The sequence below is a fragment of the Gordionus sp. m RMFG-2023 genome, chromosome 5, assembly GCF_954871325.1.
Source record: "Gordionus sp. m RMFG-2023 chromosome 5, tfGorSpeb1-WG-v2, whole genome shotgun sequence".
Lineage (NCBI taxonomy): Eukaryota > Metazoa > Nematomorpha > Gordioida > Chordodea > Parachordodidae > Gordionus > Gordionus sp. m RMFG-2023.
The window spans coordinates 20,325,868-20,348,977 of NC_088779.1; positions in this window are offsets into that span (position 1 = coordinate 20,325,868).

The window sequence follows — 23,110 nt, forward strand, 5'->3', positions numbered from 1 at the left end:
TTCTATAAAATAGATATTTTAAAAAAATTAGATTTTCAACTATTTTGTCGTTGTTGTCTACTTTGTTATAATAATAATACTATAAAACGCTAAAATAAAAATAAAAAGACCCATCAATATAGAAGGGCTTATGTAATATATATTATTACGAAATATCGTACCTATCTATACATTTTTAAGTCACCTGCCACCATATAATTTTTATATATTACTTTATTATTATAAAGAAATCTTTTAAAATAAAATATGGCAAATTTAAATTAAAAATTTTTTTTTTAAATAAAAAAATATCTGGGGAGCGGCTTAAAAATAATATATACATTTTAAATAAAACGAGACTCTAGCATCTGTATTATGAATAAAATCTTCTTAGAATATCTTCCAACTTTTAACTCTTCTAGGACCCCTTAATAATAGTGGATTTAAATTCCTAATAATATTATCAAATATTTTCATAATATATAAATTTATAATTTCTTTTGATGATAAAAGAAAAAGTAGATTTAATTTAATTTGTCTTTTTAAAGGGAAATAGAATTATTTAAAAAAATATATATTTCAATTTCAAAGAATATAAAGCCATGCCATTCGCATCTAAAAAACTATACTACCTCACCTTTAAAAAAAAATACAGTTTTATTATATTTATAATATACTTAAATATACAATAAAATAAATATATATTTTTTTGCATATATTAAAAAACGACAAAATGAAATTTATGCTAATGAACATCTTGAACAAAATAAATATATCATAATAAAATTATATCACGACTTTAGAAGAACATAATACCTAACATCATATAATAACAAAATACATTGGAAGATTTATTTACTACCTTTATTAAACAATATTTAAAAAAATTTTTTTTAAATGTTAAGATTCTTTGCTTTTATCACCAATAAACCAACCTCACCACCACAGCTGTAAGGAGGTTTTATTTTTCTAAAATGATATTGTATAATTCAATTTATTTAATATAATGTATAAATTTCATATAAAATCATAATATATAATGGATATTGTGAAATATATTAAAATATATCTTAAATAGCGGTTATGGCCAAATTATTTTAAGTTAATAATGATATGTACAGAAGGGAGATCTTCCCCCACCCCCTTCCAGAACTAAACGAAATTGTGGCAACTTTGCATAAAAAATTTGAGTTTGCGCTAAATATTTTAGGACCAAGTCCCGCCAATACGGATTTTTTGAATTTATTTTAAACCTTGAATATAATGTAAATTATGATTTTTAAATATAAAAGGTAATTACGGGCGGGAAAATTATGCAAAATATTTTCTGGGGGCAGTTAGAGCTGAATCTACGGGCAGGGTTATGAACTTTTTTAAAATTTTCACCAGCCGAGCTGTGCTGATATCTGATACAGGAGTATCATATCAAAAAGTATTTTAGTAATATTAGATGGGTCCAGATTGTCGGACAAAGCATTCTCATCCAAGACGGTCATGCTTATATTCTGGGCCCTGAACTCGCCAAATTTTTTTATTTTCTTAATGTTTTTATATTCGCTTAATATTTTGGGGAAAGAATAAAGGATCATAGGGGGACTAGCTAACCGCATTAACTTTTTATTTTATGAATTATTTTGTTCTAAAATTTCTTAAAATGTGTATTCTGTTTATAACATACCCTGTTGAATGCAAATCTTTTTGTATGGCGAAGAATTTAAAATTTATAATATTTTATTTAAATAGAATACTTATTAAATCATATTCACAGAAAAATCGGAAAATGCTATAAAAAATCATAACATACGAAAATAAGTGTCGTTTTTGAAACGGGATTCGTGAATAAGCAGCTTAGAATATGAATTATGTAATATTTATATAAATATTATAGATAATTGAATTCGCTAATATTAAGCATAATTTATGATTTTATATTTTATTTTAAATTACCTGCTTCATGTTTAAAAATAGTTTAATTGGTTCACCCATCTGTAAGGGCCTGTCTATGTTTGATAATAGATAAGTAGAAATCTAGCAAGAGGAAGGGCTATCTTAATCGTTTATAAGATCCTTACTCAAGATTATAAATGCCAATTATTCCTTTTTAAATATATAATGTTTAAAATAGTTCTTAAATTATAGGTTTTTAATCAGAGTTGTTAAACGCTACTTTTAAAAGTAGCGCGCTACCGCTATCGCTATTTGTCAAAAAAAGTAGCTAGCTATTAGCTACTATTTTTTTAAAGTAGCTTTAGCTACTTTTTATAAAAAAAATTTACAAACAAATTTTTTATTTTTTGCTTATAATGTTATTGTATAGTAAATATATAAAAATCAACATTTATAAATATTAAAATATAGTTAGTTTTGATTATAAAAAAATTTATGTAATAAAAATAAATATTTATGGTAATTTGTTGCATTTTGATAATAAAATCATTTCAATATTATCATCTCCAAGTCTAGAGCGACGATCAGAAAGTATAAGTGTTGCCTTATTAAATAATCTCTCGACACTAGCACTTGAGGGTAAGGGCGTATTTAATCTTATATACATATTTTTAATATAAGATAGATTATCAATAATTTTATTTGCAAGTACATCGTATGTCTGGCATCCTATTATCATTTTGAGGGCTAATGCCACAGATCTTCTTTTTAAAGTTCTAGGGTCTAACCAATGGGCTGTGATTCCAAAATAAGCTCAAAAATATTTAATCAGATCAATTTATAAATATAAATAAATTTTTACCTTCAGTTATGTCATCAACTATCTACCGTGGTACATATATATGATATCTCTGATAACTCTACTATTAGTGCATCTTTCATAATTTTAAAGTTATATGCTATTTTATTCATTAGTGTCTGGCGGCATAATCATCATGGTAAATGATGGATTATCAACTAAGGACATTGGCTGAACTGTATAAATTATAAAATCAACAATAACTTTAACAGCCAATTTCTGAGAAATATTGTCATTTGCATTATTAATTAATTTGGTTTGAAATGAATTAGTCTTTTTGGAAGAGTCGCCTATACCAAAATTATTTAGATGTTTCTCCATTTCCTTAAAACACATGAACAGTCATATAAAATAAATATTATTAGAATGTAAAAATGACAATTTACCTTTATCTTGAGGGTATAGCTACTGGATTGATTTGAGGAAATATTTTTTTTTACATTTTAAACAAATAAATTTGAAACCAGTTTTGGTTATATATTTATTTAAAAAAATTTTCAAATCTAGGGAATGGGAAATTTGTATTATAGCTATTAAGAACATTTTCTTCCCTGGTATCTTCCATTTCATTAATATCATTGTCTGAATCACTTTCAACGATTTGGATATCCATAGGCGATGAAATTTTAAATTATTAACACGTGATTTAGGTTTATAATACAAATGAAAATATAAATTACAAATTGAAATTTTATTTTAATTTCAAAATTAAATAATAAATCATAAAAAATATAATTAATTATGATATTATATTTGAATTTTCATGTTTACACTACCTTCATTATATTTTTTAAAAGTAGCGAAGTAGCGGCTACTTAGCTACTTTCAAAAAATGTAGCACGCTAAAAAATTAAATAATTACAAAAAAAGTAACCGCTATTAGCTATAGCTACCAAAAAAGTTAGCGTGGCGTGCTACTTTAAAAACTCTGCTTTTAATAATTGTCTTTCAGGAATCCTAACCAAAATTAATATGGGTTCACATAAAAATGACGCTTCAGCAGGCGCGTACGCAGTGGGGGGAGACAGGGGGACAAATCCCCCCCCCCCCCCAAAGCCAAAAAATGCAGATGCCGGATTATATTTTTCAAAAATATTATTGTTAATATTCATTTATATTTGTTAATATTTATTCTTATCTCATATATACATATATATATATATATATTTAATTACATTTATTTATCACATTCATCTACTAAGTTATTTTATCAATCAATTTCGTTTCAAGTTTTCCTTGGCGTAATTTACCTATTATTTTCAAATTTTAGTGGCGTAATATTTATCTAAATTTCTAATAAAATAATAATTATCTTTGAAACTCCTTGTCCAACAGGGAGAAAAAAATTGCAAGCTTGTGCAACGAGATCGAGTCTCCCCCACAGTAACAGCTATTTTGGAGTTAGAAGAGCTGATTATTAATGCAATTACTGAAATATCACAATGGCTTGAAAGAAATATTTCCTCAGAAGCAAGAAAATTTTTGGATTCAATACTTATTCCAAATTTTTTTTCTCATTAGAATGTATTATTTAATTATACAACTATTTTATGTAATACTTTTCAAAAACATAACATTGACTTGATTAAGAAGATGAGAATAGCGGAGAGCATTTTATTAGAACTCAAGGAAATAGAGCTAGTGTTGTTGAAGAATTTCATATTTTATATGTTATTGTTGAGTCAAAAGCAGAGCTATACGTGTTAAAGATTTGTCCCTCTCGACTTGCAGCAAGCAAGCTCATCATCAAAACATTAATATAGGATCAGTAGAAGAGTATTATAAAACAAATGTCCCCTCTCCCAACCTTTTTCATATGGTGATAGAAAAAAAATATAAATATTTGTTATATTTTTATCATGAAGATGTTAAAATATCTTATGATGCCTTATTAGCTGAATGACTATGATTAAAAGATTAACTATGGTTGATACAGTCCCAAAAAATGCTATGGATGCTTTTTATTTCAAACACATTTTAGATTATACTCTCAATTATTAAAATGGTTATATATATATTAGCAGCGATTTAGTAAACTAATGAGAGAACATTTACTTTTTTAAGAAGAATAACAGAGCCTTGCAGAGGTACCATTTGCAGGACCAGGCCCAGATTTTTTTTAAAAATTTTTTCCGGCCCGGGTTTTTTTTAAAAAAATTTTCAGGCCCGGCCCGGCTAGCCCAGCCCGAATTTTTTAAAATAAATTATATTTATTTTTGATATTTATAGCTAATAATGGCGATTTCAAATATTTGGTTTTAAAATATACAACTCGGCTCGGATATTTTTTCTTAAAAAATTTTCAGGCCCAGCCCGGGTGTTTTAAAAAAAAATTACGAGCCCGGCCCGGGTATATTTAAAAAAATTAAAATACGGTCCGGCTCGGGGGCCGGGCCTGCAAGTCTGTGAAAAACATACCTATGAAATACAACATCTGAAAGTAGATTGAATGATTTGGATCTTTTGAATATTCATAGACATTTAACGCCAAGCAAGGATTGATAATTGGAAAATTAGCTCAAAACATACAAAATACAATTATTCCTAAGAAACTTTTTGTGTATTAATTTATATTTACAACATTTAAATTTTTTATACTTTATATATTTTAAAAGCTCAAAAAATTCAAATTTCAATTTTGGGTCATTTAAGTGATTCATATCGTGGGTTATATTCACTTTATATTTTATGATTCACATTTAAATGCCGGTTTATATATATAATTTTTTTAATTCACATTAGTTTAAAATTGTGTATTAGAAAAGTTATTAATCCTAATAAATTTATGCTTAGTATTTTTAATTAAAAATATTATTTCTTAAAAAAATTTATTATCCCCCCCCCCCAGACCAAATTCCTGCGTACGCGCCTGCGCTTCAGGTTAGAGTTAAATAAGTTTATCAAGATAATATATATCTCTTATTAGTGATAAATCAGGAAAAATAAGTATCACTAGTCAACATCAGATATATGGTCAGTCAGCACAGGGTATTGGCTAAAATACATTATGTGGCTAGCTGGTCAATAAAATGAATTTTACCTAAAATGATCACCATAAAATAATGATAGATTATAGCTTTGAATTCTATTTTATTGGTTAATGTGTGGGTAACACATTAATATCAAATTTATTTGATCAAGCAATATTTAATCTTTTTATCGGCGAGCAAGAAGCTTCCCAACCTGCTTCAAAAATTTCCTAAAATCTTTTCAGATTGGAACCTATTTCTAAAAAATAATAGTTTAAAATTAGTCAGATTAAGATTTTAAAAATTTGGGGTAGGACTGGACCTGAGAAACGAGATCCAGTACTTGGTTTTAGTAAAAAAAATACATTAAATATAATATAGAGAATAAAATAAAACAGTTAAAAAAAATTATAACCTTTTTTTGTATTTTAAGCTATTGAGCTTTTAAAAAACACTTTTTAAAGAATTATATATTTTAAAAAAACAATTTTTTCAAAAATTTTCTTTAATAAATCAAGATAAACAAACTTAAAAAGTAAAAGTGAAAGAAAATAATTTAGCCAAGAGCGATTTTCTTAGAAAAAAAATAATTCTTAATTTATTTTTTTTTTAATTTTTACCAATTTTTTATATTATTTTTTTAAAAAATTAAAATAATATTTTACATTATATAATTTTATTTTTGGACTTTTTCCCTTGTAATATTTTACCGACAAAAGATAATTTATTTATTTATTTATCAAAAAACGTTTTATATGAGTGAAACTCCGAAGGTGTCCACCTCTACATATTGACTATCTCCTTATCTTGGGTTTCTTTATGTTGATCCCTCCGTGTTATTATCCGTTAAAAAAAAGGCTTATATCTATATATTGGCTATTTCTCTAGGTTAAGAAATAAACAACTTCATTTAAGTGATCATCTTATTGAAGTTTCAAAATGTTATATTTATATTATTATTAATTAAAATAATAAAATTTCACATATTAAGATATAATATACTATAAATAAAGTAAATAGCTCAAAAAAATCTTCATATAGATATGGGAAAAGATTAAATTTGTGAATTTCAAAGTTCTTGGCTATTAAATACAAATTCTCCAAATATGTGTAATAATTTTTTTTACCATGGCATAATACCTATTACATACCCTATTTTTTTCAGGAATTTCTTAGCGCATAAATAATTATTATTGTTTGTTAGACTTAGAGAGTTCGACAATTTTTTACAGAACAAAAAAAAGCCGATTGTCGCAAAATTTTTTATTATTATCAGTTTATAGATAATTAAGATTTTAGACACATCGTTTTTTAAAGAAATTTTTAAAATTTATTATAAAGTTTTATATGTGTATCGACGACGATGACTAACTTTACAACGGACCAAAATTAAAATTGTTTTCAATAAACATTTATTCATGTATAATAGTATAATTTATTCGTATTTCAATAATAAATTATAGAAAGTTAATATAAACTCATTAAACTGATAACATAGATCTAGAGCATATATAATATATCATTGAATTCTAGTTTCCAATAGTTATATATAAGCTGGGTTAGTAATATCCAATCCACCCTATAAAAAGATAGAGGATAGTTAACTAACATTTATTCTTGTGGAGGGTGAAAATACAAGATCAAAGAAAATTAAATATAATATCTAATACCTATTCGAATTTTAGGGAAGACCGATGAGGACATATTATTTATTCAACAATAAGTCCCATTCTTATATTATTAAAACCAATCTGTATAAATAACATATATGTATATTCTAAACTAAACTATTCAAAATAATTTAGTTAAATTTTTTTGATCCGCTCACAAAAAATTTAAAAATTGATATTGTCTTAAGACTAAATACTTTAAAGAATATAAATTTAATAATGTTATATAGAAATACATTACAAGTTTTCCAAAATAATTAGGTAAAGGCGTTACTATTTGAATAAATTAAAGTTTAAAAGTAACGCTTTTCCTTTATATTTTATTATTATATTTTAATAATTTTTGTTCATTATTATTTAATGTTTAGGTCTAAAAATTGTTTAAAAAAAATTATCAATATATTTATAGGATAATCGTAATATTATAATAATTATGAATATTCTGCGCAATTTATTTGCATTCTGGGATTTCTCATTTCTGTAAATGTATGTATCGATTGATGAAATATTAAAAAAAACAATTTATTCGATCTTTTTTATAGCAAAGATAATAATAGGAAGGACGTAACTTTTTTAAAAAATAAATATAACGGCGGCGTTACTTTGTTAAAAATTAAACTTAACGGCATTATACTTTTTTTTAAATTAACGTAAACGCAACTATGGTATTATTTAAGCCTGGAATGTATTAACTTTATTTTTGGGAGAACGTTGTAGTAAAGTGTTATAAATTTTTCTCAAAAAATAAGGTAACGGCATTACTGTTTTTAAATAGTAACGAATTAAAACATAAATTTTATGTTACTCGTTTCTTATTATCTTATATTAAAATCTCATTTTTTTTTAATGTTTAGGTTTAAAAAACCTATCTTTGGAAAACTTAAAACAATCAAACAATAAAATCTTGTTTTCCTACTTAGAGGTCTGCATTGGGCCACGCTCACCCATCTAAGTGGGCGGGCGGGTAGGCGGGTTAAAAATTTCAAACTATGGGCGGGTGGGTGGGCGGATTAAGAAATTTAAACATGGGCGAGCAGGTTAAAAAATTTTAAATCATTTACTTTATATTAATTAAAAATTGTTTTTATGAATATTTTTGGATATTAAAAATTAAAATGTCCTATTTTGGTATCATAAAAACTTTTTTCCTAAAATAAATAAACATTTTTTTATATTTGAAACTACTTTGGTGGAAACAACAAGAAAGAGATTTGCCAAAGCTATCAAGATTAGCAAGAAAAATATTGATAATTCCTGCAACTAATGCTTCTTCTGAACGAGGATTTAGCATTGCTGGAAGATTTTTAGACAAAGTAGAAAGTGTTTTAATCCAGGAAATGTCGATTCAATATTATTATTGCATTATAATTATTTATAATAACAATTTTATATTTATATTTTTTTCATAAATATTTTATTTGATCAAATAGATATCCATAATTTAAATTGAATATTTTTTTTATGCTTAATATAGTAATTTCCGAAATTATAAAACTTTGTGTGGAAGTGCAATGCTGATTTTTTTTTATTAGATGCTTAAAAAATTGAAAGAATGACAATAATTAAGTTTTATAATAGCGGGCTTGGTTTAAAAAATTTTTTTTAAATAATTGGTGGGCGGGTAAAAAATTATAGATTAATGGGCGGGCGAGTAGGCAGGTAAGAAATTTTAAACTAATGGGCGGGCGGGTATATTTTTTAGAAAACTATGGGCAGGCTGGGCGGTTGTAAATTTTTTTAAACATTGGGCGGGCGGGTTTATGGTCCAAAAACCCGCCCATACTCCTACTATCCTCAGAAAATATTGAATATGTGGTACAACATGATTGTTTATTGAGGTAAAAACTTTTAAAAACATTTAACATTGATAAAAAATTGTTTAAATATTTTTTTAAAATTTTATTCTATAATAGATATAAAAACTTGACAAATAACATTTGCCTTACGTCAGACATATTAAAACTTTTATAAACAAAGATATGTTTTAGCCAAAGTCTAAAAATCTTGTTTTATAGCCGGAAAAATAGAAATTTATAATGTATTATTTACTAAAATTATCATATATATTAGACAGGCAAGTTAGTTAGCTACCTTTTGATAGTTAATATTTTATTATTAACAACGCTTATTAGAGTTTTCCCGGCCCCCATGTGCCCTCGATCTCCCTTATTAAATTTTTGAATTAATTTTTTAATCTATTATGTATCGGTTTAATCTTAGAGCTGGAGTTGACTAGCATGCCGTAGTTCCAAACGTATATCACACTCTCTCTTAATCTTAAATTATATGTTCAAGCAAATGTTTTATAGTCCTCGCGCCATTTAACCCCTATCTTCCCTATATATAGGAAAAAATAATAATTAAATCTCATATACGGAACAAGATCAAAGGCAACTCTCTATAGTATACTTTTCCACTTCATTAATTTCTTTTTATTATATATATACGCATATATTTACCTATATATAATTATTGACAATGTTAATAAAAGAATTATATAATATATATATATATACAATAAAATGACATCTTAAATTTATTTCTTATTCACTCACTGTCACTATTTATTAAAAGTTCTTATTGAGGGCTTATAATCCTTTCTATTTTTCATTTAAAGTTTCTTTTCCCCCTTCGTAAACGAAACAAGTCAGATATATATTCTATTTTCTATAATGTTTTAGTAGTAGTATATAAAGATAAATTTTTGTAAGAACTATTATTTTTATTTGACTAAAATAATGTTTGATTTATTACTTGTTTGCTATGGTTAATTTATTTTGTCAAATAACTTAATCATACTATCTATATTATTTTTTATATAGATGTATACTATAATTATAGTATAATATGTATATAATAAATATATATTGTATAAAAAAATATTTTTTACTTATATATTCTTTAATAAAAAAAAATCACCATTTCCTGCTTCATCTTAGCTTTTAAAAGTTTTTATATATATTATTTATTAACAATACCACACTTTTATTTTAAAATGATGTTTATTATTTAAAATATAAGGTAAGTATAAGAAGGAAGGAAGAATAGACGTAATACATATAGTAATTTGAGATATAAAATATAGTCACTGTGCACTTACCTTTAAAAAAATGTATCTATATATTTATTTAAAGTTCATTTGAAACGTTAAAATCAAATATTGAGATAATGATCTTATTTATTATTTTTATATTTGTATTATTATATAGTGAATTTTATATGGTAGTTTTATGAATGAAATATAATTTCTCTATTGGAGAACGAAGTGTCATTTAAATTTTTTTTAATATTTTATTTTAAATACATATATTCTGTCATCTGAAAAAAAAATTGAAGATGACCCCAAAGTTTAATATACATATATTATATTGATAAAAAAACGGAAACTATATTATAACTATTTATAATTTGATTTTGTAATAATAAAATTATATTTATTATATATATGAATAAATAAATATTGTATGTAGCTAATATTTATTTAAATAGATAAGGTTAAAAAAATCCACAGTTAAAGTAAATTTATTTGTAAACTAAATCAATTATTTGATTCGTGAGAGCCCCGGAAATATTAAGTGAATATATAATGATTTCTAATTTTTTTAAAAAGAGCATTATATTATATCTTAAATGAATAGATTAAGAGTCTTGAATCGGGCAGTGTTGTTAAAGGTTCGATTTGAGCCAATTTAAAAAAACGGCTAACTTAATATTTTCGCCAGAAAAATATTGCCTATAATCCTCGAGATTTCGCTAATACATGTCATGATCTTTGTGCCTTCTATGAACAAAATCTTCAGGCATGCGTAATATTTTTTTGGATAAAATATTGTGTTAGCTATTTTTAAAAATCGGAACAACACTAGAATCTGGCAAAATTCTTTTAAACCTTTTTAGCAATATGGTACTCGGCGTGTCTGAATTTAAAGTCTAAAATATCATTTCACAAGTCGAACCTCCATAAAAAAATTAACGTTAAATTGTGTTTCGTCTCATTAGTTCATTAAAAAAAATTAAACACAATGGGGTGGAGCTGTTGAGTAAATATCAAATATCTTTAAAGAAAAAATTTTGAAATACCGCCAAGATATGATAGATGTTACTTATATTAAACTTTATATTTATTCAATAATTAAGGTGAAATTTGTGAGAACGGAACGGAGCATATAGTAAGTAAAACGCCGCTCATAAATATGAATATGCATACTCATACTCCCTCTGACGAATAAATGGTTTTTTGAGCAAAAATATTTTAATTTTCTCTTTTTTAATGGCGCTAAAGTTAGTAATAAGCATAAAAGCTTCCGGGTAAATATGCAGAAGTATTGATGGTAGACCAAACATTTTGATGTCATCCCGTCAAAATAGTTTATTAGCTTTGAGATGCGCCTTTCAGAGAAGTCCAAACTTCTCTTGGGAGCAGGACACTGATTCTTTCAAGATTATCATCCTTGGGGATCCAATAGCATATCCTTCGACGCCTTCCATCTTTAAAAAAGACTGAATAATTAAAATTAGAGTTTATTAAAAATTGAATATATATTTTTAAAACATGAAATGGGTCTTACATCTTATGAAAAATAAGTATATCATTCATTTTTATCTTTATTTTCATAATATATTAGAGAACTTTTTAAATAAAATAAGAAATTAACGAACGATCATAGAGAAATAAATGATGTAATTGATGAAAAATAAATGTCGACGGAGTGGTAACCTAGCTCTTTACAAGATAAAACTTTTAAAGTTACCTTCAAATATTTTGTATTTTTATATACAAAAGTGTTAGAACTATTATTTTTGTTCTATTTTTAGGTGAATATTCCTTTTTTTCGCTCTTTCTTCTCTAATTTTATGATTTCCAAAAGGTAAGCCCACTGACTTCAAAAAGCTAGCAACGCCACGGTTTAATACCAGAAAAAGAAAATTGTAATGAACAATAATATATTTAAAAACAATCATTTTTTATTTGTTAATGTTGAATTATTATTATACAATATTTAAAAATGTCCAATATATTTTTTATTTTTCATCATCCAAAACATACAAAGAAATCAATTTTTTATAAAACAAAAATATATTATTATAATATATAATAATACTATAAAAAAAAAGAACGGAGATCGTGTGGCGCAGGGAAATAAAAATGAAAAAGGGACGTAAGTGTTGTTTAGGATAGCTCTTTGGCTAGAAGACTACCATTGAAACTGATATAATTAGCTTTGAGAATCGCTATGGATAGTCGTTGACGAAGAAAAAAACCCTCTTGAAGTTCTTATGAGAGTTTGCTGATTTGTGATCCTAAGTTTTTGAAAAATAGAGTGGTTGATATGATTGGGATGAAGCAATGATCGTTCATTATTTCTGTGTATTTAGAAGTTTTAAGTTGTTCCTTCTAGTCAAGGATGTTGATGGCGTGGTTGGATGGGGCCAAGGGGTCAATACAGGAATAGTCCCATACCAAAAGTTGGCCTCTCCTCCATGGGATTTGAGAGATCCCGTCAGGACGTTTACCGTCGGATCTAAAAAGACCCTGTGGAATTTTAGAATATTATTTAATATATTATGTTATAGAAAATCTAGGGCGTACAGATGTCGAAGTGTCCCTTCCATAGTGTCCTGTTTATAGCGACATGCGTCCAGCCTCGGATATAATGTGTTCTATTTTAAAAAATAACTAGGTAGGAGTAAGATGCATCGCTACACCAAGAGGGACATTCTCCTTTTATAAAATAGGCCAATTTTGTAATAAAAAAATATAATAACAGGCATCACTGGGCGCAAAAATACAATATAATATTATGTATAAAAATGCAAACATTATAATAATTATTGTCAGATTTTATCTGCAATTCACTTGTAAAGGTAAACCCTAAACTCAAAAATGATGAAAAGTTAAACTCTCATAAAAATAGCAAAACTGCCATTTTTTATAAAAATAAATATAAGTCAAAATAATTTTATCTTGTTCTATTTTTTAAAAAAAGGGTAAAAATATTTAATCTAAATGAAAATTAAAAGCAGGTCTTGAATATCCTAATAAAGTTTATGGCTAAAAAAGACAATTAAAAGTATTTCCTCGCTTACAAGAATCCTGGATATGCTGGCACGTCCATTTCGTTTAAACCAGGATGGTCGGGATGGTCTTAAATCTTATTATTAAAACCCCAGCAAGATTGGGTAGAAAACTAAATAAAAAATATACTAAACCCGAGTGAGGCCTAACAGATTTTTTTTCTCGACTTCTCTAAAATCATTGACAATAGTGATGCAAAATCGCTCCATTTGGGCCGATTTATAAAAATGGCTTACTCAATATTCTATCCCAGAAGAATATTGCCTTAGGCCTTGAGCGCTAATAGATGTTCCAAACTTTGTGCTAACTAGGACCAAAATATTCGGGTTTGTGTAATATTTTTCCTGAATAAAATAATGAGTTAGCTAATTTTTAAAAATCGTCTTAAATGGAGCGATTTTGCAACACTAAATGACACAAATGACGAGTGATTTTCGGGCATTAAATAGGAAAATTTTAAACCCGTGCCAAAATTCTTTTTAAATACCGGGATTCGCAAAAAGCTCAAACCCGTGCCAAACCAAACTCGATATACTTTTGCATTTCCCGTTCAATTTAAATATAGTTTATGGTTTATTTGTCAAATGGCATTTTAGAGATCTAAGTAAAAATTTAACATGATATATGTATATTTTTTTTGATGCCAAAATTTTTTCTGTAAACTAAATGGTTTATCACTTTATAACACCAATTTCATAAATATGTTGGCCATTTTTTCAAATGATTAAAGACGAAATAAAAATTTCTTATATATCCTTCTCTATTATTAAAATACTTTGTAATTTTTAAATATAAAAATAATATATTTTTAAAATATAAATCAAAAAAAATAAAAAGCTAATGATTTTGAGAAGCAATAAATCAATTGACATTTTGGCATATCACTACAATTTAAAATGATTGATGGCTTAGCAAATTAGCTCAAATTATTGTTTTTAAAATTTAAAAAGAAAATATCATAAAAATAATATTTAATAAAAAAATAGGCTGCTTTTTAAATTCTTTTTTTTACGGATGATAAAACTAATTTTTATTTTGGGGAAATGTGCCATGAATGGCCATGTGAATAATGCTAAATGCCTAAGGCTAATATTTATATAAAATATCAGTAATCTAAATTAGTAATTTTTTCACCAAACAAAAAAATGTGTAACGTGATTTTTCCAGAAAGAGGTACTAAAAACAGTTAATTTGAAATATTTTTTTATTGAATTGCTCTATTCAATAAATGAACTTAGGTAAGGTACATATCATAAATATACACATTTTGACCAATTATGAGAGAAATTGGTCCAATAGATAAAAAGTTAAAGGGTGGTGGCCAGTTTTCACACATGGCCATTTATGGCACATTTCCCCTACTATTTTTATTTTGCGATATAATATTTTTAATTTATTTTATAACACGTTGGCGATAATGTTCTTCACAAGCAACCCTGGGGTCAGGTCTTATAAATGCTATGATTTTTTTTATAAGGTTGTCATTGACATCCGAACAATTAAATTAACTCTTATGAAAATTAACGAAAAGGCATTATACATTAATTTTAATATATCTCTTCTATACTTTACGTAAGGGCAGTGAGTTTACGACCTAGTTTCGGAGTGTCGTTGTCATATCAACCTAATTACTCTTTTGTTAAAAATTTATAATGAAGTTTTTTTTAAAATGAAATATTCGATTAATCAGTGGGGTGGGGTTAGAACGGATTCAGGGAGGAGATTAAATATTTTAAGATATATAATCTAACTCAATTTTTTAAAAAACATTGCTTCTTTGATTTATTTTATTAATCCTTCTATTTCTTTCTAGGTATATACTATAATAAAATTATCTCAAACACCTTAAATAACATTTCATTTCTAAATTATTAAACACACGAATCTGTCTGTCGGCACATCTTGAGGGTATGCCAAACAAAGAATTGAACTTCACGTTGTTATTTATCATGATTCATGTGAGAATCACATATTGATATTGGGTTATCATATTATAAAGAGGAAGGGTGATGGGTGTTGTAATAAGGGCCTATGACGAGCCCTGTTTTTAAGTATACAAATTTATTTATTTTACCTATGTAACTATAAAATGCATATGATATATCTTTTAATGATATGTACATTACAGTGGCGTAGATAAGTGGGGGGGGGGGGGTTGAACCCCCCCCTCCCATAACCTCCGAAAATTTTTTATTTAAAATCTTTTTCTTATTGCGAATAATTTTATTTAAAAACGGTTTCAATTTATAAATAAAATTATATAAGATATGAAAATGAAATATATTTAAAAAAACAAATAAGAATTTTCAATTTTAAATGATAACATGGTTTAAAAATATATACTAAAAATTATATGTAAAATATTAAATAACAATAAAAATATATTGTAAAATATTAAATAACAATAAAAATATATTGTAAATCTAGCATAGTTAAATTAAATATTTATAAATTTAATAATAAAATTTATATTGTTAAACTAATTAGATTTTAAAAATTTTAATTAATTTTTTATAATTTTTAAATAAAAGAAAAATCATTTAATTTGGTAAATATAATGAGAAAGTAAAGGTGATAACTAATATGTTTGTGATTAAAAATTTTAAACCTAGAGTAGTTTCTAAATAGTCCAATCGCTTAAATATTGATGCATCTACGATTGAGGATTTTTATAAAATAAATATTTTTACTCCTCTTATTGATACATTTTTATTACAATTAAAGGAAAGATTTATTAGTCACAATTATATTCTAAACAGCTTTCATTATCTTTTGCCGGTCGAGTCTGAATACACTTGAAACGCGAGAGGATATTAAGTCTCAGAGTTTTATTCTGATGAATTATTAGGATCGTATGGTAAGTTACTTTGTGATGTCGAATTTTGGTATAAAAATTTTAACAGAATAGAGTACTCTTTGAGACCAAAAAATACTTTGCAGGCTCTTTCCATGTGTAATAGCACTTTAGATTCCCTGCCTAATATCAAAACATTGCTTTTTATTTTAGTTACCTTACCGAGTAGCACCTGCACTAATGAAAGGTCTTCTTCAACTTTGAAAAGGTTAAAACCCTATTTAAGAAATAGCACCGGTGAAAGCCGTTTTAATGATTCGTAATATTCAATATTTATAAGGAGATTATTCTAGATATATTAGTCAAATCTCAGTGAAAAATACACCTCTCTTTATAAATTCAAATCATAAAATTGCTATATTATTATAACATAAAATTTTTATATTCAATAAGTAATTATAATGAATTCTTACTCATAATATTTATATATTATACTATTTTTAATAAAAATATTGTATTTGCAATAAGAATTAGTGATCTGTATCGGGCCTAATTTTTCAAGCCCGGCCCGAAATTCTTTTAAAAATGTTTTGCCGGCGCGAACCCGAAATTTTTTTAAAAAAGTTTTGTCGGCCTGCCCTGAATTTATTTAAATATAGAAATTCATTTTTATAATTACTCAAAATAAAAGATATATGTTACACGGCGTCTAGTTTTTATAAATATAATCAAATATTTTTATTTTACATAAAAAATTTAACATAAAATTGAAACTCGATTTTCCTACTTTTGCAGATCTCTAATAAGATTTATTTATGTTTTATTAATATACTCATTTGTTATCATTAAAATAATACATAGTTAAATAAAGGGGTGTTATTTATACTAAAGTATTTTAATATTAAATAAAATCTATAATGAAATTCTCTGCAACATTTTGTTATATGCGAAAATTTAATTAAAATAATTATTTTTAACATAGAATAAGATATATTGAGTGTCATAAAAAATGGAGGTTTGGGGGGGGGGGCGATTTTATTCTTCTTTCTACACCGAATGGATTAAATTAATTGACAATTGATTAAACATTGATAAAATTTTCAGAATAATGCTTTCAGTTGCATAATAATCTTAAATTTGGCCAAAATTTTGCTACTAATATTTTTTTTCATCTGTGCTGGCTACTATAGTGGTTAGACACTAATAAAGCACAAAATATTGGCAAATTTTTAAAATATGGTTTGGGGGTGAAGCCCCCCAAAAAATTTTAACCCCCACCGCCCCCCCCATGGATCAATCCTGGCTACGCTATTGGTACATTATAAGATAATCTTCAAAAGTATCTTATTCAATTTTTTTTATTCTGCACAAAATACATATGTAGAAAAACAATCAAAAAAAGAAATATTATTACAGTAAAGATTGTGCACCCTATTTAAAAATTAATTACATAAGGAATTGTAATTTTGAATCTATTTTTTTTAATAAATAAATTATTTATAAATATTTTAATCCCTTTCGGCTCACTTTATTTCTTAATAAAAAAACTTTTCCACATCCCCAAAATTGGCTACGCCTTAAGATTCACTGCTATCTCTAAATTATACTCAAACCATTCACTTAAAAAGATATAATTGTCATTCGTTTTCAAAACAAAATCCCTTCGTTCCTATCGTTATGACCATAATTACAATCTTTGGTCCTCAAGTACAAGATTTAAAAGGAAAACTATGTAGAATAATCTCGGTCAAAACTTAGTCCCCGAAAGAAGATCTTACCTTCGTCAAAGACTAGCAATCCAGGTCATCGAATAAAGAGCCCTCTTTTTATGTGTATAAAATAATACAAATTGGTAAATTATCATAACTATTAAATAATCAAAAAAATTCAGAAAAAAATTAAAATAAAATAATTGTTATATACAATATGAAACTTTTACCTCCTAAAAAAGCCTAAAGTGAAGGCATCCTTTCTCGTGATATAACTAAGTGTAGAAGAACAAAATGATAAATTTTTGTTAAAAATGATCACTCTACTTAATCTTATTCACGTTTGTCTTTGAGGATAGCTGCAATCTTATATAAACTTTCACATATTTTAAAAATAATTATTGATCTATTAAATTCTATATCTAAAAAGCATCTGCCCCTATCCTTGGTTTAAGAAAAACAGTTTATTCCTTTTTAGAAATATATCCAGAATGCCTTATAATTCAGATATTTAGGTATAAGGTATAAATTAAATACACAAATATAATTTTGTAGGATTGAATTTGGTTTCTTTTTAATGTAAAAAATGGGATAATTTGAATCAATATTTAATATTTTATTGTTTATAAAAATATATAATAATTTAAGATAATATTATATTATATCATTCGTATTTTTTTTATAATTCTCTAAATAATTATTTCGTTAATTTAGGTTTACCCCTATTATTATCATAAAGTTGTTTTACTAACTCAATAAGTTATTTATTGGCAAAAGTTATTAATAAAAAAAATGACGAAAATAATTAGAATAAAAATCTTGAATATTTTTATATAAGTGGAATGAATATACATCTCCCATTCATTTATAATAAATAAATTTATAAAATTTCAAAGAAAAAATTTATAAGATAAAATAGGAAACTATAATATAATTCTGCAGTTAATTGATCGGCGCCAAAAAATTAGGATTATTATTTTTTATTTATATAAAACACAAAAGTATGATAATATACTTTTATAATATTTAAATAAAAAAGTCAATATAATATGCGTATATTGATTTTTTCTTAAATCATTTTATAATGATTAAACATTAGCATTTAAAGAGGATCAAAAGACTGCTTAGTGGCTCAATTCCTTTTATTCATGCCCTATAATATCTTCAGTTTAAGTGAAACATATGAGCCAAAGTAAAAGCATTTAACTTGACTTATTAAACACTTATCAAAAAATAAATCTATAAAAACGTCATTTCCATATAAATTTTGGATTATAATATAGGAATGAATAATGTAACTAATTTCTAAAAACAAATTTTTTTGATTTCTCAAAAAAAAAAATGATGAAAATTCATATAAATAAAAAATAATGTGCAATTAATAAGGCATTATAAAAATCACAGCAAAATAAATAATCATTTAAGTAGATATTTATATGTGAGAAATAGCGAGATGTATAAAGCAATTGCTCTTGTAGTTGTGACACTAAAATGAAATTTTATCATAAATTTAAAAAAATTGAAGGTTTCTCATCATGAAGAATTTTATAAACTTAGAGTATCAGGACACGAGTATAAATAGTTGGAGATATCAGGACACGTGTATAAACAGTTGGAGCCAAAGTAATATAGTCGTTTGGCGTATGGTCAAATATTATAATAATTTGCATATAATTGGAAAAAAATGCCATTAAATTTATTTTACACAAATATATTGTACATTTTTCATTTTTACTTAATATTTTATTTAATTGAAATAAATTTGTCATTTTATTCAGGGATTAGGTTAAGACCTTTTTTTTAATATATTTCCAATTTGATTTTGATTATATAATCTTCAATCTATTTAAAACCCACTGAAAATTTACCTCAAACTATCCGATATATCATATATATGGTAGAGAGAAAAATTTGAATGCCCATCCTCTAGAAAATTTTTTCAAAGCACAGACTGAATTTGAGGGGAAAAAATTAATTTGTTTTGTGCATCTTTGAGCAATTAAATCTTAATTGTAAAAATAAAAGAGAGAATATTGTTGTATAATAATCTAACAAACAATTTATTAATCTAAAATAATATGTAATATTTCATATGCAAAAATTGATATGAGATAGCCCCACCCCCTTCCAGTAAAGATTATTAAGGATGGTCCTCTACACTGGTACTAATATTATTATTTATAATTGTTTATTAAAGTTCTTAGTAAAATCATACATGAGGAATATAAAGAAAAGAATGATAAACAAGAAGAATTGGTCGTTATATTATTTAAAAACTAAAGGTTAATTATTTTAAAAAAAATAATCTTATAAAAACATTTAATTTGTCCATTTAGAACTAGAATTTTATATGACTTCTAGTTGAGTTATGTAAGGCTTTCTTCAAATAAGTATTGTGTAATGACTTTACTTTGTGAATTTTCGATAAACCGATACGCCTTGAATTAGCCTTTAAGTTTTCTATTTGATAAGTTATTTGAAAATATATTAACATAAATAATATCCATTTTATATATTATATTATAGTTTAGATCGAATTTATAGGGCTGAATAATTTTCTGATTATAATAGATAAGATTTTAAGATATTTCCAGGCATTCAAATTGGTTTCTTAGACATATTTCCATCAATTTAATTTTTTATTAACGATTCTTGAAGAGTGAATTATAAGCATTATTTTATCTATGTGATATTAGACAAAAAAATACTCCAACAAATTATTATCCTTTGTTTGGAAACTAAAAAAAATTGCTCGAAAGATGCCTAAGAACCGCTTTGAAAAAATGTTTCCGCCTGAAAATGGCCTTAGGTGATGAATGGGAGTTTTTGTGAGGGGAAAAGCTGCCAAAAGATTAGAGAAGCATATTCCAAAAAGGGAGAAGGCGACTAAAACAATTACAGAGGTTAAATTGTTAAACTAAGTATCCAATGGAAAGTAGCTAGGATTTTTCAAGGGAGGTTACAATTTTTTAGGGGCCCTCCCCCAAACCCTTTGTTTATTATTTATAGAGGATAAGATAGATGTAAGAGGCTTATTGTGAGAGAGACTACGGGGGGGGCTAAGCCCCTCCTTTTATTTTTTTATTTTTTAGACCTCTTTCCAAATTTTTAGGAGAGGCTGAGCCTCTTCGTTAAAAATCTTTTATATTTTATCAAAGGTGCTAAATTTGAATCCTTTATAAAAAAAAATAGAATTTTTATTTCTTTTTTATATTTTTTTTTATAACCGTTTAGAAGATAGACTCAAAATTTGATATTTATATTTTGACTATTTTTATTTTATATTTAAAGATTAAAATTAAATAAATATGAAATGATTGCTGGGCTTCAAAAATTCAATTAAAATATTCTTATGAAAATCTTTAAGAAATCTTTAACTGCGTTAACACTTTATCCTGCAGTACCACCGAATGTGAAACGCTTTCAGCTTATATATTTGAACATGGTAGATAACTGAACGAGTTTGAGAGGAATAATTTGTCAAACTTGATCGTAATTATTAATGGACCTTCAATATGTGAATTCAGATCCATATATAAAAATATAAAAAAACTCCGTCGCGTGAATAAATTCTTTCAAAATAATTAAAACCCAAAGAAAATGAAGAAATGAAAGAATGATGAAATTTTTTTAATTCATATTTATATATTTTCGAATTTGTATAGATATCGGTGGTATTAAAATTGAGCCATTATTTTTAAAATATTGAATAAATAAAGAATTTATTCATATTTGAATTAAGAAAATTGGATTTTATATATTACATCTTGATAATATATTATCAAAAAAATTGTAGCCCCCTGCAAAATAAATAAGCAATACACCACTAGTATTATCAACGATAAAATCTGTAAAACTTTAGAAGCATTATGGAAAGATAAAAGATGAGACTTATAAGGTGATTAATAAATGTGGAAAGAAGGTCTTAGGATAGATTTGATGATGGAAAAAAATATAAATGAGTGAGATCCGTTAATAAATAGGTAGATATAGTGATAACAATTTTGAGGTTAGAGCTACGATCCTAGAGATAATTTTAGAGAAGAAGAATTGGGAGGACACGGCCATGTTATTATAGAATTTGAAACTCGGGAGACTAATGGGAATAAATTAGAAGTTTCAGGAAATTCATTTTTTAAAAGGACTTGCGACATCTTTCCAGCTAATGTATTCTTAATCCTTTATAAATATGAGACCAGAATTTATATGGAAAAGGAATACAGATCGAGTTAGGTTAGACATTTAAACTTATTTATATCTAATTATATAAATAGCTGTCAGGAGCATACGCTGCGGGGGGGGGCAGGGGGACAAATCCCCCCCCCCCCCCAAAGCCAAAAAATGCAGATGCCGGATTATATTTTTCAAAAATATTATTGTTAATATTAATTTACATTTGTTAATATTATTCCTATCTCATATATATATTTAATTATATTTATTTATCACATTCATTTGCTAAGTTATTTTATCAATTAATTTCATTCCTTGGCTTAATTTACCTATTATTTTCAATTTTTAGTGGCATATTATTTATCTAAATTTCTAGTCAAATAATAATTATCTCTGAAACTCCTTGTCCAACAGGGAGAAAGAAATTGCAAGCTTGTCCAACGAGATCGAGTCTCCACCAGTAATAACTTTTATGAAGTTAGAAGAGCCGATTATTAATGCTATTACTGAAATACACAATGGCTTGAAAGAAATATTTCCTCAGAAGCAAGAAAATTATTGGATTCAATACCTATTCCAAATTTTTTTTCTCATTAGAATGTATTATTTAATTATATAACTATTTTATGTAATACTTTTCAAAAACATGACATTGACTTGATTAAGAAGATGAGAATAGCGGAGAGCATTTTATTAGAACACAAGGAAATTAGAAATGTTGATGAAGAATTTCATATTTTATATGTTATTGTTGAGTCAAAAGCAGAGCTATACCTGTTTAATATTTGTCCCCCTCGACTTACAGCAAGCAAGCTCATCGTCAAAACATTAATATAGGATCAGTAGAAGAGTATTAAAAAACAAATGTCTCCTCTCTTAGATACATCTATAACCCAAATAAATGAATGGTTTTTAATTCATCATGCAGAACTTACAAATCCGCAGATATTACTTCCACAAAAGCCTTTCCAATCTTTTTCAGATAGTGATAGAA